General features: G+C 38.6%; 1 pseudogene; it reads left to right on the top strand.

Annotated features, from left to right (window-relative positions):
- The first annotated feature begins 294 nt into the window (after window positions 1-294).
- LOC118842182 lies at window positions 295-2,359 on the top strand (annotated as a pseudogene).
- Window positions 2,360-23,752: the final 21,393 nt, after the last annotated feature.

The raw sequence follows: 23,752 nt of genomic DNA, 5'->3' as shown, positions 1-23,752 counted from the left end.
ACCTTCATATACCACAGCTTGTTCAGCCATTCCCCAATTGATGGGTATCCCTTTGATTTCCAATTCTTGGCTACTACAAAAAGAGCCGCTATAAATATTTTTGTACATATGGGTCCTTTTCCCGCTTGTGTGGTTTCTTTGGTATACAACCCTAGAAGTGGTATTGCTGGGTCAAAGAGTATGAACATTCCTGTGGCCCTTTGGGCGTAGTTCTAAATTACTCTAATCATTTTACTAATTATCATATTACCAATAAAATGAACCAGTGACACTCTCAAATGCCAAAGACAAACCATGGGGTAGGCTCACAGCTTATATGCCCTTGGAAGAGTGGGTGTTCCTGAGGGTGGCAATCAATACTGATTGCTTAATAATTAATGAGAGAGAACTAATATTACGAAGAGAGGTGGACCTGTTCTAAGGAGGGGCTGGAGGTGGAGGAAGGAATGTAACTTTGATTAAGTCATTTACTTCTGAACTGCCCAGCCTTGGATGATCTAATCAAAGAATGTATCCTTACCCTTACACATGTGTAGAAAATCGGGCTTCCCCACCTAGGTGGGGTATAAACAAGATTGAGGAGAAAGTTAATTCAGTCCCATTATCAACAATGTCCTTCAGAGACTGAGACTTAAAATGAGGACTTTAGAAAAAAGGAGAAACTCTAGATCTCCCCAAATCATTGGTTATTAATAATCATTTCTCTCAGCATAAATCATCACTAAAATTCAAAAGAACATATAAGGTCATTGGTGAGTTAGTATCACATTATATATGAAAGACAGCAATTTGTACACTACTGTGCATGTTCAAACTAACTTTAGGGAAGATTAAATTGATTATTCTCATTAGTTTCATAGATATCTCTATTGGTTCTTGGAGGAATTTATCACATCTGCTGACAAGTACTTCATGGTTGGCCAAAAAGTTATATTTTACACCATGGCAGACAATTCCTCCAGGATGCCCTGGATAAGTATGGGTCCTCTTCAGAAATTCAAAGTATTTGAAATTATTTGAGAACAGTGATGGGAATACATTAGTATCATGAGCATGAAGACCACTGGAGAACACATTGAAAATGATATCCAATATGAAGTTGGCATTCTCTTCTGCATGGATATACACCAAGTCTTTAAGTGTTGTGGTTTCATGGTGTGTTGTGAGGGTCATCTCAAAAGAATTCACAGATTCAGACCATCTCCAACACAAGCAAAGGCATTTATTGAAAATTACACTCTCCAGCAGGCTGAGTTCCAAGAAGAAACCTGCAACTTCCATAAGACAAGACAGGTAATTTTATAGTGTAATGGTGCTGATTACCCAACAGGAAATATAAATATTAAAAAGGCAAGAGGGGTTTATCGAAGGATTAGGCAATAGGGAATGGGTCCCAGTCTTGGTGGAACTGTGCTTGTGATTATCCATAATGCATAGAGGAAAAAAAACCATTTGGGAGGGCATGTATGTGTGATAATGATATTACAATAAGCCTCTCTACATCATAAGTTACCTTAAGGACAGCTTTTGCTATTATTGCAGAGGCACCTACTTAGGAAAAGTCCCTTCTATTGTTTTGGGGTCAACATCCTGCTCAAGCATCTTGGTGGTGGTGCTTTCTGATTGGCTGGCTATTGTGATCCTGTCTGAGATTAGATGGATGTGGTTGTGGTTGAGTGCATGGACACACCTGCTGTTTCTGTGAGAAATATGAGTTCATGGACACACCTGCTATTTCTGTGAGAAATATGAGAATTGGATCTGGGGGCAGTGGCTAGATAGAGGCAGTGACTAGGATTCCGTGACATGGACATACCTGCTATTCTAGTGGGGCATATTTGGGATACTGGGTCCAGGGAGCCTGTGGTCTGCTTAAAGCCAGATTGTATGGTCAAATCAGAACATACCTGCTGTTCAGTGAGGCCCATAAGAAGGTTAGAATATTGGGGCTGGGGCGGGGCAGCTTTATTAGGATTCCATCAAGAATACCTTTAGGGTAAAGACCCTGAGGGAGTCTGTAGCACAGCTCAAGCACAGTGGTATAAAGGCAAGTCATCTAATTTCACTTATGAGAGGCAACCTTTATCAGCAGCATGTTTGTATTGGGGTGATGAAGACATATTATCTACCATGCAGCCATTTCTGGGGGCATTCCCTTTTGGGTTTTAAACCTCACTCAGGAATGATTTAAAGGAATCCTTCAGGATAAGAAAAACAACATTGAAGCTGTGTGGCATGTTCATCATGACACTTAAACAAATATTTCTTTTTAAACAAACCCACTAAAATGTTATCTCCAGAATATTGCCGGGATTATCATATTAGCAATTCAATTATTAAAGTGGTCAAGATTGCTTGACAGAGAAAACAACTTCTTAGCAGCTTCTTAACCCCATGAACTTTTACTTCAAATTAAGCAATTTCTTTTGTTAAGGATTGGAATCTTTATTCCTTTTTGTCACAGATCTATCAAGATTGAGGTGGTTTCATGTTCTGACACATCATCTGCTTTTACCATTGTCAAAGCCTCATTCTTCTTTACAAGGCAAAAACTAAATAAACAAACAAACAAACGAATGAATGAATGAATGAATAGATAAATAAATGAATGGATGAATGAATAAACGAATGAATAAATAAATAAATAAATAAATAAATAAATAAGAAGCGTTAGATGGTAAAAGGAAGGAGGAAACATTTATTCAGTCTTTCCTGAGTAGTTCGCAGCCAAATGAAGGGATGACACAGGTGGCAAGGAATCTCTTGAGGAATTTACACATATATAGAAGGTGACCTTTGGGCAGTGGAAACAGATTTTAATGGAGAATTTATGGCACAGTCTTACACAATACGGTCTTTGTATGAGTCCATTTGAATACATACTGGATTTTTTTTTAACTTTTTTTTGCCCAGACCTATGATTTCATCAGGTAAGAAAGTCTCTTTGCTGATTCATATTAGCAACTGTTTTGCAACTTAGAGAGCAACTTAGACCACTGAGAAGTTAAATGACCAGCCCAGAGTCACACAGTCAACATGTCAGAGATGGGACTTCAACCCAGTTCTTCCTAGTTCTGAGGCCTGCTCTCTACACACTATGGAATGTTACCTCTGAGATAGATTGTAGAAAGTGAGATGGATGGATAGATAGATAGATAGATAGATAGATAGATAGATAGATAGATAGATGGTTGGATGGATGGATCTTCATTGGTATAGCTAGATATGGATATAGACAGGATATAGCTATGGAGACAGTCAGACAGACAGACAGGTGGTGCATTAGGAAGCTGGTGATTCAGTAGATAGAGCATCAGGCCTGGAGTCAGGAAAACCTAAGTTCAAATTTGACCTCAGACACTTACTATATGTGACCCTGGGCAAGTCACTTAACCTCTGTTTGTCTCAGTCTCTTCAACTGTAAAATGGGGTTAATAATAGCATCTACCTCTCAAGGTTATCGTGAGGATCAAACGAGATAACTGTGGAGTGCTTGGCACGGTACCTCCCATATAGTAAGTGCTATATAAATGTTAGCTACTGTTATTAGATAAAGATATGAATATAGATATAGATGCTATTAAAGCTTTAAACTTCACCAATGCTTTTGGGGCATTGTATGTATAAACACACACATATACATATATCACCCATACATATGTGTATACTTATGTTTGCATGTTTGTATTCCACTAAAGTCCTCCTCCAGCGCTTCATCCTGTCATGGGAGTGACCCTGCCCTTACAAAGGTCATACCAATGAAAGGCACATCCTGGCAGATCCTGCCAAGCTAAAAAGAGCTTCCAGTGATGGACTGTGTGTCTCTTGACTAATGGTTTAGTTAAACGTAGAGAAGCTTATCACTAGAAGGCTGGACCACCAGGGTGGGGTTGAGATGGGGAGGGGGTGTTTCTGGCCACAGCATCTCATAAAATCATCCATTAAAGGTTTGTGTTGAGCACCAATGAAGAAAGAACCCACACGTATCAAATCACAGATCTTTCAAAGTTTTATGGAGTGGGACACTAGAGATGGTGTCCATTGAGTGGCAAAGGATTCTCTCCACCTGAGGCCCTCTCCAACTGAGCCACTGGGAGCCATGGCTGGGACCATGACCAAAAAGACTTTCTTCACATCCTAAAGAAGCAAGGAACTGAAATCTCCCAAGAGCGGCAAAAATGGAGCAAGGGTGTAGAGGGTGGGCACAAGAGGGAAAAATAAAATATGAGAGTGGGTGACAACATACTGAGGGGAGATATTCAGTACTATCACTGCTGTTGCCCTTACTGCCATTGCTATAGGTCAGCTGGAGGGAAGACTCTGGGAAAGGACTTTTTTTGTCCCTGTTTGGTGAGAAATACAAATGGTAGAGCCCCCACTTCCTTGTCTCTTACCTTACCCTGGCTGTCTTTACTAAACCAGTCCTGTATATCCCATCCTGTAGTTCTCTGAAAGTCTGTTTACTTTCTGCATCTATTTATTTTTGCTATGTGTATCTAAAATAGAAACCAGTTTGTATAAATTGCATTCTTGATCTGTGTATGTATCTGTGTCCTTGAAGGAAAGTAAAATCAGGCAAAGCAGAAGATACAGAAAAAGAGGAGGGTTTTTTTTCTTATCTACTCTGACCACCAGCTAGGGACTCCAGACAAGCTGAAGAGGCTTTCTTGATAATTAGTGTTATAACTCCCCCAAAATGGGTCGGAGCCAGGAAGGGGAGGAGGAGAATTAAATAAAACCAGACCTTCCTGAACTCCCCAGGGCAGGAGAAAGTGAATCAATACAGTTCAAGGGAAAGGAGAGTTTATAAGTAGAGTCTTTCCCTGCAAGACCCTCTGGGGTAGTGGTCAGGGCAACTTTCCCTTCCTATTGTTCCAACCCAGAGGTAGGTTCCATAAAACCCCTTCCCATTTTCCCCTGGGTTGGAGCTGAAGGCATCAAATAAAGAAAGGCCTAAAAAGAAGATGTGGAAAACTGAGGCTGTGCCATCCCCACGAAGGGTAGGGGCCACAGAGGGAAAGAAACTAGTTTTCCTCTTTAGACAACCACTAACAACTACCTCACTCTGTTAGAATTGAAATATGAACATAATCATAAAGGAAAGGGTAGTTTATTAGCCTCAAGCATTTTGAAGTATAAATTAATCAGCCATACTTGAAAGATGAAACCATATTAGTCCTGTTCCTTTATTTAGTGATCCAGGGAATCACTTTATGTATACATTAAAGAAGAAAAAAAACTCCTGGACACCTGAAAAAGGGTTCAAAATTGCTAATATTCAAGGGAGTGACATATACAGTACAGAGAGTTCAGGTTCTAAAGTCAGAGCACCTGAATTCAAATTCTGCCTCCAGTGCCCAATACCTTTATGCCTTTGGAAAAGTCATTTAACTTCTTCAACTCTAAGTTTCCTCATCAGTAAAAATGAAGGTGTTGGACTAGATGGCCTCTGAGACCCCTTTTGCCCCTAGAACTATATGATCTGCGAAAATGATGCAGTTTTAGGAGTACAAGGGGTACCCCAAAATACTGAGGTTCAGGGCAGAGATGTCTGGAAAGAATTCGTGGACTTGAATGGTCTTACAGTCAAGGGGCAGAAAGTTTATTGTAATGCCATATAGTGGGCAGAGCTCTTTTAGGGAACTCTCAACCTAACAGGAGTGATGCTAAAGCTTATATAGAAAAAATACAGTGAATGGTGTGCCAAGTATGCTAATTAGATGGTGAACATACAGTTTCTGTACCTTGGGCACAGGCACCATTCACTACTGGCATGACCTGGGCGGGGGCGGGGGTGAGGGGTGGCTTCTAAGGGGTCTGTACATCTACTTCTGTAACAAGATAGCCTTGGGAGTTGATGTCTGTAGCTTGACCTCTGGATTGTATACCGTAACTCTGTGAATTAGGACATGACAGTTCTGCTGGGATAAGATAGTCCTGTTCATACAAAGGAAGTTCTATAGAGGTCAGCTTGTTCTTGTAACAGGGAGAGATAGTTTGCCTCACTGGGCCTACTCATCAATTATTGCCATAAATAGGGTCTTTGGTCTGGGAAGAGGTATGGTCCTAGGGCTGGGGTCTAAGCACCCCATCAAATATAGTTGTGAAATATCATGTTGTATGCCTCAAATTGGCAAAGATCCAAAAATCAAATTTAATGTTGGCACAGTGTTAGAAAATTGGTACATTGATATACTGGTCATGGACTAAAAACTGGTTCAGTTTTTTTGAATGCAATATTAAACAATACAAAGTTATAAAAATGTTCAGAGTCCTTTGATCCAATCATTCATCTATTAGGTCTATACCCAAAGAACATTATTGACAGAAAAAAAGGACTATTTGCAACAAAAAAAAATATATTCCTAGGAGTACTATATGTAATTGCAAAAAACTAAACAATTTGAAAATTATGGCATATTAAAGTAATGAGACGCAGCATGGAACAGTGGATAGAGAGCCACCCTCTAAGCAAGGAAGACCTGGGTGCAAATCCTACCTTGACGCCTTCTGGATTGTAACTGGTTAAGTCCCTTAACCTCTCAGAGCTCCAGGCAACTGTCTAAAAATATAACTTGTATCTCTAATAAAGGCCTCATATCTAAAATATATGGGGAACTGAGCCAAATTTATAGGAATACAAGTCATTCCCCAATTGAGAAATGGTCAAAGGATATGAACAGGCAGTTTTCAGAGGAAGAAATTAAAGATATCTGTAGACATATGAAAAAATATCTAAATCACTATTGATTAGAGAAATGCAAATCAAAACAACTCTTAGGTACCACATCTCTCCTGTCGGATTGGTTAACATGACAAAACAAGAAAATGATAAATGCTGGAGAGGATGTGGGAAAACTGGAACATTAGTACATTGTTGGTGGAGTTGTGAACAGATCCAGCCATTTTAGAGAGCTATTTGGAACTATGCCCAAAGGGCTATAAAAATGTGCATATCCTTTGACCCAGCAATATCACTCCTAGGGCTATATCTCAAAGAGATCACACAAGTGGGAAAGGGACTGTATGTACAAAAATATTTATAGCAGCTCTTTTTGTGGTGGCAAAGAATTGGAAATCAAGGGGATGCCCATCAATTGGGGAATGGCTGAACAAGTTGTATAAGGTATACACACACACACACACACACACGTATATACATATATATATATATGGTATAAGGTATATGAATGTAATGGAACACTATTGTGCTATAAGAAATGGGGAAGATATGGACTTTATAATAACGTGGAAAGACCTACATGATCTGATGCTGAGTGAGAAGAGTAGAACCAGGAAAACATCATATACAACCACAGACATATTGATTCTGTGATGACTAACTTTGATAGACTTGGCTCTCCTCAGCAATACAAGGCTCAGGGACAGCTCCAAAGGACTCATGATGGAAAAAGCTATGTGCATCCAGAGAAAGAACTGTGGAATCTGAATGCAGATTGAAGCAAACTATTTGCTCTTCTTTTTTTTTCTCTTTTGTTTTTGTTTTTTTGGTTTTGTTTCTTCCCTCTCATGATTCATTCCATTGGTCATAATTCTTCTTTGCAACTTGACTATTGTGTAAATAAGTTTAATGCGAAGGTTTATAGTAGAATCTATATTGGACTGCATGCCGTCTTAGGGGGGAGGGGGAAGGGAAGGGAAGGAAAGAAAAGAACATGTAAAACTAAGTGCTGTAAACTAAAAATAAAAAATCTAATTTTAAAAAATATATAACTTGCAGAGAAGTTACTAGTTAGTGATAGAAGGAACTTCTTCAACTGGGACTTCCCTATACTAATGAAATTACAGGCCTAGTTTTTATCACCGTGAAAGTAATGGAATGTTATTACATCAAAATAAATGGCAAATGCAAAAAAAAAAACCTCAAAGAAATATGAGAGATAAGAATAGTTAATATTGGAGCTATTTTGGAAAGACAGGCATGCTAATCTAAGTTGGTGGAGCTGTAAATATATTTTGGAAAGTAATTTGGAACCATGCTAAGAAAATAACTAAGATATCCATATCCTTTAACCACAGATTCTGCTGTGCATATGTCCCAAGAAGATCAATGATTTTTTTGTCTTTATATATACATATATATACATATATATGTATATATATATATATATATCAAAATATTTATGGCAATGCTTTTTATACCAAGATTTTTAACACACCCTGCATATACCTATTTATGTATTTTTACATTATCTTCTCTATTAAAATACAAGCACCTTAAGAGCAGAGAGTGTTTTGTTTGTTTTTTCTTTGCACCCCTAGCTTTTACTACAATGCTCGGCACATAATAAGAACATAATAAATGCTTGTTGATTAAATGAAAAAGGATTGCCTTGTGGCTGGGCCTGATTGAGATTGGATAATATACATTTACAGGGCTCAGTATTTGTGTGATTTCTACCATTTCTACTGAGTAGGAACAGAGGAGGCAGATGGTGGGAATGATCCAGCTGTGGCATTTGAATGATAGATTTAGAGCTGGAAGAGACCTTAGAAGTCATCCAGTCCAACTCCCTCATTGAAGAAATCAAGGTTAGTTGGATATATAGACTCCAAATTTAAAAGGAAGGAAGGAACAAAAAGGTGACAATTGAGAGGAAAGAGGGGAAATTGATTTGAGAGGAGAGGACAGTATGTAGTTGAACTGGTTAACTATAGCAGGAGTACCAAACTCACATAGAAACAGGGCCACTAAACTATACTATGGATCCCTGTGAGCAACATACTGTCTTAGGAAATCACATATTAACATTATCTATGTTCTATTCTATTTCATTTTGTTAAATATTTCTCAGTTAAATGTTAATCTGCTTCTAGCACAGAGACTGCAGCTTGCAGGCCAAGTGTTTGATACCTCTGAACTATAGAATCAAGATTTAAAGGAAGAAGGGCAAAATTTGAGTAGAGGTGATCCTGGGAGAATACAGAGGGGTGAAGGGATTACAGATCACTCTGAGAGTGAAGGATCTAATAAGAAGGAGTAAGGCACAGAGAGAAATGGAAAGATGAGAGTTTGTGATCTGATAAAGGAATTTCAGAATTTATGATCTTACTTGAGGGTAATGGTGAGATCGGAGATGTGGTCATTTCTATGTGCAGCCGAAATAAATTGGAGGAGTAGGTCATGGGAGTTACTATTGTTAAAATAAGGAATAAAAAAGAGAAAAAAAAACAGTTCAGCCAAACTAACCAATATAATAACCAAATTAGCATAATATGTAGGCTTTCATTCCCAAAGTCTCCCACCTCTGCAAAGAAGAAAGGAAATGCTTTATCATATCTCTTTTGGTGGGGCCAGGGGCAAGCTTGGTCATTATAACCCCACAACATTCAATTTCATGGAATTTTTTTTAGATGAATAGAGGGATTAATGTTCTTTTGATTTGTAGAAATTGTTGTTTACTTCCCTTTGCATCAATTCAAATATGTTCACTGTGCATGGCATTTTTGTTTCTTTTTACGAATCATTAAATAACAGAAATGTTTTGTTTAGTTGGATTTTCTTGAGGGGAAGGGTTAAGACTAATGCTTTCTTTCTTTTGCTTTTGTCCGTGTATTCAAATGCTTTTTTCCAATGGAAGTATTAAAAATATTTTGATTTTTAAAATATTATTAGAACTAGAAGATCTTCTGTGTACTATATAGATACTCTATGGAGCATTTTCTGGAAGGAAATAATACTAATCGCAACAAAAACAATAAATAAATCACATTTATGTAGGACTTTAAGATTTGTAAAGAACTTCCCTCAAAATAACTTTATGAGGGTATCATTATTATTCTTATTTTACTTATGAGAAAACTATGATTCAGAGAGGTTAAATACATTGCCCAAAATCACACAGCTAATATGCTTTAGAGGGAGGATTTGAATCTGGATCTTAATTGACCCCAAGTCCAACATTCTAGAATCATACAGTATCAGAACACATGGATGGGTCGCAATCTGCAAAGGAGACCTAAGACAAGCCTGCTTTCACAGAACTTTGACAGGAGAGTAGGAATATTCAACTAAAAACTTGATAAACAAGTATTTCCAAAAGGATTGGTGCATATTACAGTTGGAATCCAGGCAAGACTGGGTGTTCCCCCAGGGTTCTGCCCTGTTCCCTCTTTCTTTTTTTTCTCTACACTCTCTCTCCCTTGGTGATCTCAACTCCCATGGGTTCAATTATCAGTTCTATGCATACAATCTATATAACCAGGTTATTCTCTCTCCTGAGCCCCAGTTCCACACTCCCAACTAAACTAAATGCCTGCTAGACATCTCAACCTTTCAAACTCAGCATGATGTAAATGGAATCATTATAATTTCCCTACAATCCATAATGTCCTTCAAATTTCCCCATTTCTATTGACCTTCTCTTCATCTGAGCTCAAAAGCTTGGTGTCATTCTTGACTCTTCCATCTCCCTCAACATCCTCTATCCAATCTGTTGCCAAATCTTGTTGATTCTACCACCATAAGATCTCTCCTAGCCCTACCCATCTCTCTACTCAAATAGACTAGGTCAGGCTCTCATCATCTTTCACCTGGGCTATTTCGGGAGCCTCCTAATTGTTCTCTCTGTTTCAAGTCTTTCCTTTCTCCAATTCATCATCCACTATCAAATTGATAATCTGAAAACAGAGAGCTGAATACATCTCTCTCCCACACCTGCCCCCCAAAATAATCTTCACTGGTTTTCTCTTGCCTTTGACAAAATATAAACCCACCTTAGCATTTGTTTAATTTGTTGTCTTTCAGTCATTTTTCAGTCATGTTCAACTCTTTATGACTCCGTTTGGGGTTTTCTTGGCAAAGATCCTGGAGTGGTTTACCATTTCCTTCTCTAGCTCATTTTACAGATGGTGAAATGGAGACAAATAGGATTGAGTGACCTGCCCAGAGTCACACAGCTAGGAAGTGTCTGAGGCCAGATTTGAACTCAGGAAGAAGAGTCTTCCTGACTCCATGACCTGCACTCTACCCACTGCTTCAACTACCTGCCCCTTAGCATGTAATTCCAAAATTTTACTCCCATTCGTCTTGCCTATGTTACTCATAGTATTCTCCTGTCTGAACTTTGTTCCAATCAAATTGGCCTACCGTTTCCCTCCATAATATAGTGTCTTCAGTCTCTATGCCTTAGCACCAAAGATCCCCTCCCCCCATGTCTGGAATGCATTCTCTTTATACCTCCACCTCACAGAATCCCTGGCTTCTTTCAAAGCACAACACAAGTAGCCAAGGCTCTGTGATGTTTATCTTTATTCCTTCATTCCCACCCCTGTTATTGGCACTTTCTCCCTATTAAAATTACATATGCAAATAAACATGCATATGTAGGTTACTCTCTCCCTTTTAAAACTACATATTCATATACATAGGTATAGTCACAGGTTCACATACATATATCATATATATATATATCATGACATGTACCTATATTCACAGGTATAAACATGTACTATACCTAATGTATTTATATAGCATATATGATATATATTTGTTCATTTCTATGTTATATTGCCCAGATAGAATGTAAGCTTATTGAAGGCAAGGACTGTTCTACTCTTGCGCAGTTTTTTAATTCCCAGAGCCTAATACAATGCCTTGCACTTAACAGGTCTTTAATAGATGCTAGCTGAATTGAATTGAATTGGTAAAAAAGAATGAGCACTGATTCGAAGTACAGAGACAGTTCAGAGACAGACTTAGTGACTGCTATGTCTTCACTAAATCACTTTCTTTCTCCGGGCCCCAGTCACCTCCTGTAAAATGAGGAGAATGATATTTTCACTGCACACCTTACAGGATTTTTGTGTGGATAAAATGAAATCACGTGTGAAAAATGCTTCAAACCTAAGCTTTTATTTCTCTAATTTAGTCACAGTTTATCTATCTGTCTTCCTTTGACTTTCATTACTATAACAAAAATTGTAAATACATGATGGTGGACACTAGATGGAAGTAACTTTCCAAAAAAAAGGAACTCTTTCTTCTGCAGCTAACATGTTCTCAGCTAACAGCATCATAAAATGTTGCCTGAATGATATCTCATAACTGAATTGAATCTGGCAAAAGCTGAGTGCCTATCATGTGAAAAGCACTGTACTAAGCCCTAGGTGAGATATAAAGATTAAAACCATAATCACCACTCTTGGTAACTTTACAATCTCAGGATAGGGATAGAAGGAGAAAGAAAAGATAGTGTGGCATAGTTGAAAGAGGAATGGACTTGAAGTTAAAGGACCTGTGGAAAAGAACAGTTATTCAAGAAGACCATTTCTGAGGATGAAATCTGGATATATCATAGAATTAGAATATGATAAATATTTATTAAGTGTCTGCTATGTGCCAATCGTTGTGCTAAGCACTAAGGATACAGCTGACAGTCCCTACCCTCAAAGAGCTTACAGTCCAATGGGAGAAGACAACACTGGCTAAAAAGCCAGAGTATGTTATGATGATAGTGGAGTAAAAATCAAGCAGATTAGCAAAGGAAGACACTGAATTCTGAGCCTTCTATAAAGGAAAGCTATGGGAGGACTATAGTTAGAAATATATGAATAGTGATGGACTTTGGGCCAGGAATGGAGTACATTGAACAAAGGCAGGTAAAAATATGTTTTCCTAGAGTCTTTCAAATTCAAACAAAATGGTTTTAAGTGGAAAAAGAAAAATAGAAAACTGACTCCATCTATGCAACAAATTAAATTAGAAGGTGGTTAAAATATAAGAAGAATACTAGCAGTGGAGATGCCCAGAAAGTCACAAGAAATAAAAGTCTGGGAAAAGAACAAATCATAATCACTAACAATTTGTCAGCCACTCAACAAGCATTTATTAAGTGACTACTGTGTGCCAGGTGCTGTGCTAAGCTAAGATCATACTTAAGTTCTTAACATCATAGGATCACAGGTATGAGAAATAAGCTAGGTGAACCAGAGAAGTTGAGAAAAAGATTGTCCAACCTCAGGTATCTTGGGACCTGGGTGGGCTGTTACTGCTACTACTATACAAATAGTAACAATGGGTAGAATGTATATCATAATTTAAAATTTATACATCTTATGTATATTACCACATTTTCTTATTTGATTGAATGGAACCCATGAATGGAATATAACTTTAGGAGAATATGTTTTATTTAAAAGGTATAGCATAGGTAAAAGTGGGAGGGGCAAGGCACAGTAGTATTGTGTGTTAAGAAGGTAGACTAATTTGAGAAAATTCCAGAAGCAGACAGGGGAAGTGTGCTAGAAAATACTATGCATCTGTTTCTTCGTCTGTACGTAAAATGAGAGTGGTTGGACTTCATGATCTCTAAGGGTCTTTCCAATTCTACAGCTACGGTCCCATGATCCAATAATCCTATAAAGATTAAAGGAAGAAGAAATAGAAGAGATACTCTCATCAGACTAGGCTAGAGACTGACAAGACAAAATAGGTGGAGTATGGAAAACAGATCACTAACAGGATATACTGGGATAAGTCAATTACCTGGATGTGCTTTAGGGAATTTCTCTATGCCAAAAGCAGAGCAGCCAGTACATTTTTGACTTGCCTCAATCATAATTTCATCCTTCAAAATATGAGGATGGAAACAAGTGGAACTGTATTTTTTTTTCTGGATGAGACTTACCAACAAAGAGGGAGCAGCTACTGAAGTAGAAATGATAGGAATCTTTAGGGAGGAGTAACCATTCCATCTTGGAACGTAACAGAGAAGGGGAAAGAAAGGATATAGTCCGACATGGCCCCAAATTTCAAAAGGTTAGTCAGTCCACCAAAAATGTGTTGTCTTTATTATGTGTTGGTCACTGTGCTAAGTGCTGAGGACACAAAGAGGGACAAAAGACAATCTTAATCCTCAAAGAGCTCATAATCTAAAGGGGGGGGTGCGGGGCAAAAAGTAAGCAAATATCACAAACAAGCCATATATACAGGATAAATTGTTGTCATTGTGCTTGTCCTTCATTTTCGAAGACAACCATGACATCAGGGAAATGACATGACTTGTAATTGACTTTGATTTGAGTGAGGGAGGGCTATGCAAGGTCACCTGCCTCACTTTCTCCTCCAGAGCCATCTGGATCCACTGACCTGATATTCACCAGGAGGACTGGAGATGGCCCTGAATGCAATGGGAGATCCTGGTCCTTTTAGGCTAAGGTCTTTTCAGGTTCTCACTTTGAGTGAGGGAATGCCCATTCAGTGAATAGGCCTCTTTAACAAGTGAGTCAAGGGATGGGCCCTTTAATCAAAACTCAAAAAAAAAAAAAAATAAAACCGGGAGGGGAGGATAAATAGGAAATAAATAAAAGAGGGAAGGCACTAGAATTAAGAGCAGTTGGGAAAGGCTTCCTGTAGAAGCCTTGCAGGACCCCAGGAGGCAGAGTTGAGGAGGGAGATCATTCCAGGCTTAGAGGAAAGGTAGACAAAATGCCTGGAGCTGAGAGATGGAGAATTCCATGGATAGAACATTATGTGGGAGAGCATAAGGTATGCAGGGGTAGGGAACCTGTGGCCCTGAGGCCACATGTGGCCTTCTAGGTCCTTGGGTGTGGCTTTTTGACTGAGTCCAGATTTTACAGAACAATCCTTTTATTAAAGGGATTTGTTCAGTGAAGTTTAGATTCAGTCAAAGGGCTGCACTTGAGGGCCTAAAGGGCCATATGTGGTCTCAAGACCTCAGGTTCCCCACCCCTGGATGAGACAGGAAATATGGGGGGAGCAGGAGGGCTAGTTTATGAAAGGCTTTGAATGCCAAACAGAGGCATTTATATTTGATCCATAAGGTGATAGGGAGCCACTGAAGTCTACTGAGTAAGATAGTGGTACAATTAGAATTGTACTTTATGAAAATCCCTTTGGCAGTTGAATAGGGGAAGACCTGTAGCAGGCAGATTAACTAGCAGGCTATTGTAATAGTCTAGGCATGAAGTAACAAGGGTCTACAGGAAACTGGTGGCAGTATCAGAAGAGAGAGGAAGGATTATTCAAGAGATATTTCAAAGGAAAACTCAACCTTGGCAAAAGATTGGATAGCAGGTAGACTTCAGAAAAACCTGGAAATCTTATATGAACTGTTGCTAAGTGAAGTGACCAGAACCAGGGAGAACATTGTACATAGTAATAGCCATATTGTGCGATGACTGACTTTGATAGACTTAGCTGTCCTCAGCAATGCAAGGACCTAAAACAACTCCAAAAGACTCATGATGGAAAATGCCATTCACATTCACAGAAAGAAATATGGAATCTGAATGCAGATTGAAGCATACTATTTGCTCTCCTTTTTTGTTTAGTTTAGTTTTGTTTTGTTTTCTTTCTCATGATTCCTCCCATTTGTTCTAATTCTTCTATACATGACTAATATGAAAATATGTTTAATAAGAATGTATACGTAGAGCCTATATTGGAAGGCACACCATCTTGGGGAGGGAAAGGGGAAGGGAGGAGAAGAAAATGTAAACTTATGGAAGTGAATGTTGGAAACCAAAAATAAATTAATTAATTTATATAAAAAAAATTTTTTTAAATATTGAGGGTAGAGGGGAGAGTGAAGAGTCAAGGATATTGGGGGTGGGGAGAGAGTGAAGAGTCAAGGATGACACATAGGTTGCAAGCCTGATGGACTGGGATTGTAGAGAGTTAAGAAAAAAATGAGAAGAGAAGGCACCTATTGTAGATGGCCTTCTGAAGGAGTTTAACCACAAAGGGCAGAAGAGAAATAGGTTAGTAGTGAAGGTGGAAGGATCAAGTAAGGTTTTTTTTTTTTTTTTAAAGATAAGAGAGAGATGTGCCTATTTGTAAGCAGTAAGGAAGGAGCCAGTAGACAATGAGAGATTGAAGATACGTGAAAGAGTGGTTATGATAGTGAGCAATGCATTGGGCCAGACAAGATGGAATGGGACAGTTTGTGCAGGTAGAGAAGTTTGTCTTATGGAGGAATAGGGCCACCTCCTCATGGGAGTGTAACAACAATGCTACTTGTGCTACTGTGGCTGTGTAAGGCCAACAACACTAGCACACACAGGAGGGCTATTAGCATAGGTTCTTTGATCTGCTTTTCTAAGAAAGCAACTTTAAGGGGTTTACAATCTCACTTTAATTAAACATACATATATCATTCACTTAGTATAGGGGAAAAAGTCAGCACCCTGAACCTCAGAGAGAATACTAACAGAAATTGCGAGCATACATTATATAAACAGAACAAACACAAATCAGTAGACAGGTTTCTATCTGTCCATAGCAATACAGACAGTTACCAGAGAGAGAAGCATCAACATCTGGGTTTTCAAAGTGGGGGAAGCAGGGGTGGGGTGGGGGGGTGCTCTATGATGGCTACCCAGAGTCTCATCCAGTCAAATCACACGACATTCTTCCATGAGTGAGAGCCCCAAAACAAAATTCCAATCTCAGAGCTTATATACTCTGTTCAGGGTCAGAGGGCATCACAACCATGCAACTTAAACCCATGTGACCTAAGCCTTCTCATGGCTTGAGCAGGTCATCAAATACTTGTGATCCAATCAAAGACTTTTGATTCAAACAAAGGCAAGACTCAAAGGTACTTGATTGCTTTAGTGCTGAGAAGCACTCAAACAGAAGACAACAAAAAGTTCACTTGGACTGATATTACATTTGAAAGGTGTAATGGTAATCAGAGCAGGATTTTTTGCTGTTCTTCTCTTTTGGGATGCTAAGGCTATCAAGTGCCTTTAATGAGTCTGGCCTTTGTTTGAATGGGGCAAGTAAAGTGGGATCTTTTTTGTTTTGGAGTGTTTCTCAGCACAAAGGCAATCAGGAGTCATTAATTTGAAACAATGTCTATGATATGGTGGTAGTGATTGAAGAATTTTACCACACCCTAAATGCTAAGTTGGCCCCAGCCCTCAGGGTCCTGAACAGGGTATAAGAGCTCTGAGATTGGCATTTTGCCTTTGGGGGCACATTCATTGAAAGAGTGTTGGTGACAAGACTCTAGGAAAGCCATTGAAACAGTCCCCCTCCCCCGCACCCCCACCCCAGGTCTTGGTCCTTCTCTGGTAACTACGTATTGCTATGGATAGACTGGTTTGTATTATTTGCTCTGTTTATAATGTTTGCTCGTAATTTCTGTTTGTATTTGCCCCGAAATTCAGGGGGCTGATCTTTTCTCCCTGAACTAAGTGGATGATACATGTATGTTTAATTAAACTGATATTGTTAACCCCTTAAAGTTGCTTTCCTTAGAAAAGCAGATCAAAGAACCTGTGCTGGCAGCCTTTCTGAGTGCTGGTGTTATTGGTCTTACACAGCCACAGAAACTGCTAGCAACATTGTTGTACAAAAGGCAAGACTCAAAGGTATTTGACTGCTTTAGTGCTGAGAAGCTCTCCTTAAGAAAACACAAAGGCAAAAAGTCCCACCCTGATTACCATCACCAGGAGACAGATAAAGGAGGAGAATGTGACAGAAGGCATCTGGGGGATGTAAGATGAGGAAAGGGGAGAAGAGGGAGTTCATGGAAAATGGTCTCAATGTGTTTTTTTTTAAATATAAGTCAAGGTTCAGAAAAATATGAATTAGGGTTTTATAGACTAAAATTCTATAAGGGAAATCAAGCTAGAAAGGCTAGAAAGCTTTTAAGAATGAAATTTTGAACACATAAAGAAAAACAACTTCAATGAAAAAGAAAAAAGAACCGTCTAAAAAGATAGCCATATCACTTTTTTTGTTCAGTCTTTTTTTCAGTCATGTCTAATGACCCCATTAGGGGTTTTCTTAGCAAAGATACTGAAGATGTTCTTTCCTTCTCCAACTCGTTTTACAGATGACAAAACTGAGACAAACAGGGTTAAGTAATTTGCCCAGGGTCACAGCTAGTAAGTGTCTGAGGCCAAATTTGAACTAAGGAAAATGAGTCTTCTTAACTCCAGACCCAACACTCTAGTCACTGCACCACCTCGTGGCCCAGCTACATCACAGGATAATAAAACATCTGTCAGATTTTGTTACTGAGTGACTGTCAGTGATCTTTGAAGGACAGTGGAAAACTGAAGGAATGTTGCAGGACTGAAGAAGAACACATCTTATCCCCATGTCCAAAAAGAGAGAAAAGGAGAGTATCTTCAACTATAGGGCTCTGAGCTTGACTTTGTCCCTGACAAAAAATGAGAACATATTTTTAAAGGGATAGTTAGTGAAAAGGAAGCAACGATAGAAAAAAAAAAGGTAGCATGGCATCACCAAAAACAGGTCATGCCAAACCAGCTTCATTTCTTTTTTTTTTACCAGGATACCAAAATTGTTAGATAAAAGGAATGATAGGGATAATGGTGTAGGAAAAATGATTTATTATGTTGTTCAGAAAAGTTATTATACTGGCTGAATCCAACTGTATATGTTTAAAGATTGTCTGCACCCAGAGTGTCACCTGACCCTAGTAACTCTCCAGGAATGCTAGAAATAGCTACAAGGCATTTTGGGTTCCCCCAGGTGGTAGATCCACCCAAAGCATTCTTCTTTGGGGTTCCCCCAACCCAGGTCTTATTTTAGGTCCACCCAAGTGTGTGTTTTGGATTCCCTTGTGTCTTGACTTCACCTCAGTTTGGTTGAATGTTTATACTTACTCATATCTGTCTCAGTCTACCTTGCTTTTGAGTTTCCCTCTTGGCAAAAATTGCTTAACTGTGTACACGCGGCTCAGGTACGGGCACCCTTGTTGAAATCCTATACAATGTAAACCTTCCAGAGCCTAGACAGGAAGGAGCCACACCTCCTTTCCAGCTGACTCTCTTTTACCAAACAACCTAATAAATTTCTCTCTAACATTATTTCAGATTTTGGGAGTTGTTCTTACGAACAACATTAAATGAGCATTAAAAATTGTTTTTATATATGATTGTGGAAAAAATAAAATATTAAATTTTTAAAAAGGAAAAGCCAAAATTGTATGCTTATCAAATTTGTAGATGAATAAAATTTGGGGATCTAAAAGGCCATCTACTCTAACCCCTTCATTTTATAGATTAGGAAACTGATATCCAATGAGATTATGTCATTTGATCATAGTCGTCCAGCTAGTAAGTAAAAGACACAGGGGATCATGGTACAGTAGAAAAAAAGTATTGATTTTGGAGTCCAAAGTCCTGGGTTAAAATCTTGATTCTGATGCTTAATGCCTAGGAGATGTTGGGCATGTCACCTAATTTCTTTGTGCCTCAGTTTCCTTATATGTAAAGTGAGGCAGTTGCAACAAATGATCTCTGGGGTTCCTTGCAACTATAGACTTGTGATCCTGTGATTTGAACCCAGATCCTCTGACTCTAAGTCAAGAATAGTTTCCATATACCATGTCACTTTTCTTAACACACTTATCAGAAACTTAACAGGGATGAATGTAAATTCTTGGATTTATAACTTATGAACCTAGATCTACGCTTTAGTCTTCCATCACTATTGAAAACTCTGAAACCATGGAGAAATGTCTTGAAATGACTCCATAACCTGGGGTCTATTGCATAAGGTAAAATTTAAAAAACCAAGAAGAGAAATAGATAAATGGGAAAGGGTGTGTGTGTATATCAAATCATTACTTCCAAACCAAGAATTTGCTGATTCTGCTACTCCTTAAATATCAGTAACAGATTTAGAGCCAGAAGGGACCTTATCTAGTCCATTTCCTCTCTTACCCAGCTCCATTTTACAGATGAGGAAATCTAAGCCCAAATAGGTTAAGTGATTTGCTCCAAATTATGAAGGAAGTGGGTGAAAGTTTAGTGGTGGGGTTGCAAAGCAGCCGACAGGCTAAACCAGCTTGAGGTCTCAAACAACAGGCCTCAGATCCATCAGTGTCTTAGTGGGGTGTCCACTCCAAGTATGTGAAGATTTCCCCTGGCAGAATGAGTGCATGAGAACCATTTGTTCCAACAGCCATGGAGGCAGCTGAAACAGGCACTGAAGAGCCCTCAGAGCTTGGTCAGACATCTGAAGATGCCGTGGTCATCCACTGCATCCTGAGCCACGGCCAGTCATCTTGACTTTGGTCTTGCCACTGGACTTCGATGACTCTGGAAGGGAGAGTGAGGCTGACAATTTTTCACAACTCTGCCTCACTTAAATCCAGTTCAAGGGCAAATGAAGATGTCACCCATATCCTGATATCGTTGGCCCTCTTAGAAAAAGAAGGATCAACAACAACAGTGGTAGGATTGGAAACAATTAAGTTTACTAACAAAGAAGGGAAATGATGAATTTCATATTCTCAATACTACTTATTCAGTCTGTCTTGTGCATTCTAATTAAATTCCCTTTTTAGTCAAGCATGGATTAATGAAGCTGGACTCCTCCAGTGTTACTGTTCTCAAATCAGTTTCCAAGTTTCACATCATCATAATAATCATCACCAACATGAATATTTACTGTGTCCTGGTTTAATGGAAAGAACGAGGGACATAGAGTCAAGAGACCAGTGTTAAAGGACTGGCTCAGTTGTATCTTAGCCTACGATTACACACACATCATTTATCTATCTCTCGCACATCGGTATCATAGGGTCATAGGATTTAGAATTGAAAGGGAACTTAGAGGTTGTCTATTTCAACCCCTTCGTTTTATAAATGGGGAAACTGAGACCCAGAAAATGGACATGATTTGCCCCAAATTACACATATAGTAAGCAGAGAAGTTAAGGTTAGACCCTAAAGTCCTCTAACTCCAAATCTAGTATTCTATATAATACTGACCATAGTTATTTGTGTCATAGTTAGTTCTCTCACCACTAAACTGCCATTTCTGTAAACTAAGGTCTCTATTGTATATATTTTCATAGCCCCAAGATAAAGCACAGAGGCTTGGCCATAGTGTTGACTTAATGTTTGTTAAATCTTACAGATTTTACACTTACAGAGCCCAGTGTCCTCATCTGCAAAGTGCAGATAATGTATTACTTACCTTGCTGATTTTTTTTCTGAGGAAAGTGCTATATAAAATATGTTATATTTTAAAATAAAGAACAGCAAAATGAAAAATAAGATAAGATAAATTTGGCTACAGTTCCCAAAGAATTTCTTACATTTCCAGGGATTCCTGGATAGAAATCCTCAGTTTAAAATGCCTAAAAGAATTTTAAAATAAAGATCATAGGCTTAAGATCATTTGAGAGCAATTAATGATAATCACTAATATTTATATTGTGCTTTGAAGTTTGCAAAGTGCTACATATGTATGAGTCATATACAGTAGTGTGCTGGTAAATATATAACAGCCAACTCTCAAAAAAAATAAAAACCAATAGTTTGTGGGAAACATTTTTAACCTTTCTTTGCATTATTAGTATTTTCCCCATTACTTTCTAAGTCTAGATAATCAACAAAAGAAAAAAATTAAGCCCTGATTTGTAACATTTGCCAATTTCTGAGGCTGATCCTCAAAATTTAACAATGAACTTGGTTTGAGCTGACTCTAGTACATCACTGGTCTTATACACACACGCACACACACACGCACATACAATATATGTATGTATATGCATGTGTATGTTATGAGTACATGTCTGTATGTATATATATATGTGTTTCTGATTTCCAAATATATGTAAAAGAAATCTGAGAGCTGAAAAGTCAGGTAAAGCAGAAATGTTATCATTGTTTTGATTTGAGATATCAATAAAATTGAGATAATCATACTTGTCTTATCTCTTCATAGAGATGCAGTTTAGTTTGCTGGGAAGCCTGAAATGTCAGGGTACAGGACAGCATCCCCCTGGAATGAATTCACACACTCAAACCATCTCTCAGTCAAATGACAAGGTTTATCAAAACACCAATAGTGCAGGCTGAGATTCTTAGGGAATTTGATGGGGATTCCATCCACTTACTCATTTGGCATTATTAACTTTTTCTGTTAACACAATTAATTATTTCCTTCTTTCTTTCCTCAAATCTTATTTCAGTGTGCTACCCGTAGGGAGAGAAGTTCATTGGTTTATTTGTTCATTCATTCATTGATTCACAAATATTTTAAGTGCTTATGCATAAGACCCTATGCTCCATCATCTTGCCTTTGTCTCTTTCACTTTACATTTGATCCTTACAACTACCCTATAAGGGAATTGTTGTTATTTGTTATATCCATTTTACAGAGAGGCAAAGTAGGGTTGAAAAAGATCAACTGACTTTACTGGAGTTCCACACTCAGCAAGTATCTGAGGTAGAATTTTAAACTCAAATTTTCCCTAAACCAAACCAAATCCAAGGCTCTAATCACTATACCACCTAGCTGCTCTATAACAATTTCCCTAACAAAAGAGGAAACTGAAGCCCAGAGGTGGATCATCTTAGCCAAAGTCACATAGGTAGGATATAGGTCTTCTAGTATTAAAACAAGCAACCAAACAAAAAACCCAAGTCCCCTAATTCCAAGCCAAATGCCCTTTCTACTCCACCACACTCCTCTTAAAAGTCATGATATTTTGCACATTCCTTCACTATTAGGTGTATGTGTATGGACAAACCAGGATCCATCAGTCCCTAGGTGAAGAAGAATCGACATTTTTACATCAGAGTCTAAAGGTCCCCAACTAGACAACAAAAGGGAGTCCAGCAGAGAATTTTAACATTCACCCCACACTCAGATAGTTTTAAGTTCAAAAAGGCAAAGCTTATTCTGGGCCTTGGGCCTGGACTTAGCTCCCAAACTGATGCAATCAGAAACTAAGGCCAACAAGTGTTTACCAAAGGATATGTCCCAGGAGAGGAAGATTTCTAAATCTCCCTAAGTGAGGTACTACCTTGGGACCCAGAGACTAGATCCTGCTTACGTCGGTGTGTTATTGTTGCTTTTTTTTTTTTTAATTCTTTTCTGGCAGCAAGTGCCAGGAAGCTCCACCCTTCCCTTTCCCACTCCCTTTGAGTAAAAGAGGAAGCTAAACTCCTTGGTTTAGATGGTCTTCTTGGTGATGGGTGGGGCTAGTAACTCCTGGAAACTGGAAAAGAAAAAAGGAGGGAAGAACCAACTAGAAGGGGTTGTACCGACTGGGGAGAGGAAGACTCTGGAGATTTTAACCTCATCTTACACCAGGGAGACGGCATTTGAAAGACTGGGTTTCCTTTTCATCTAAAATAAGACCAGGATTCGCCCTTACAACATGCAGTTTTACTCAGATTTCACTCTCTCCCCTTGTTCCCGAGCTTGAAGATTTTATTTGATCTTTCTGAGAATCACAGTACAAATTGCAAGTTCATGCCCACAGGGTTTCTTCATAGCAGAATGGAAAAAGAAAAACTGTGAACTTTCTCAAGGATGACTCACAGAAGAAGGGTCATTAGATTTGCTCTCAGGCCCAGCAGGCTATAAATCCCAATGACCGAGATTATTTTCCCCACTCCACCCCCTCAGGGTGCAACGGTTACCTGGGGACTGGAGCCATCTGGAGAAATGTGCATTGTCTTCCCTTCTTCTTGGCTGCAAACACACACCCTTTGTATATTCTATGTCCCCTTCCTTATTACCTGCTTTGATGGGGATTCCATCCACTTACTCATTTGGCATTATTAACTTTTTCTGTTAATACAATTAATTATTTCATTCTTTCTTTCCTCAAATCTTATTTCGGTGTGCTACCTACAGGGAGAGAGTTTCATTGGGTTATTTGTTCATTCATTCACAAATATTTTAAGTGCTTATGCATAAGACCCTATGCTCCATCATCTTACCTTTGTCTCTTTCACTTTACAATCAGGTTGCAAGATTAAA

This window comes from Trichosurus vulpecula, chromosome 3, assembly GCF_011100635.1.
Source record: "Trichosurus vulpecula isolate mTriVul1 chromosome 3, mTriVul1.pri, whole genome shotgun sequence".
Taxonomy (NCBI): domain Eukaryota; kingdom Metazoa; phylum Chordata; class Mammalia; order Diprotodontia; family Phalangeridae; genus Trichosurus; species Trichosurus vulpecula.
This window is presented reverse-complemented; position numbering and strand designations above follow the sequence as displayed.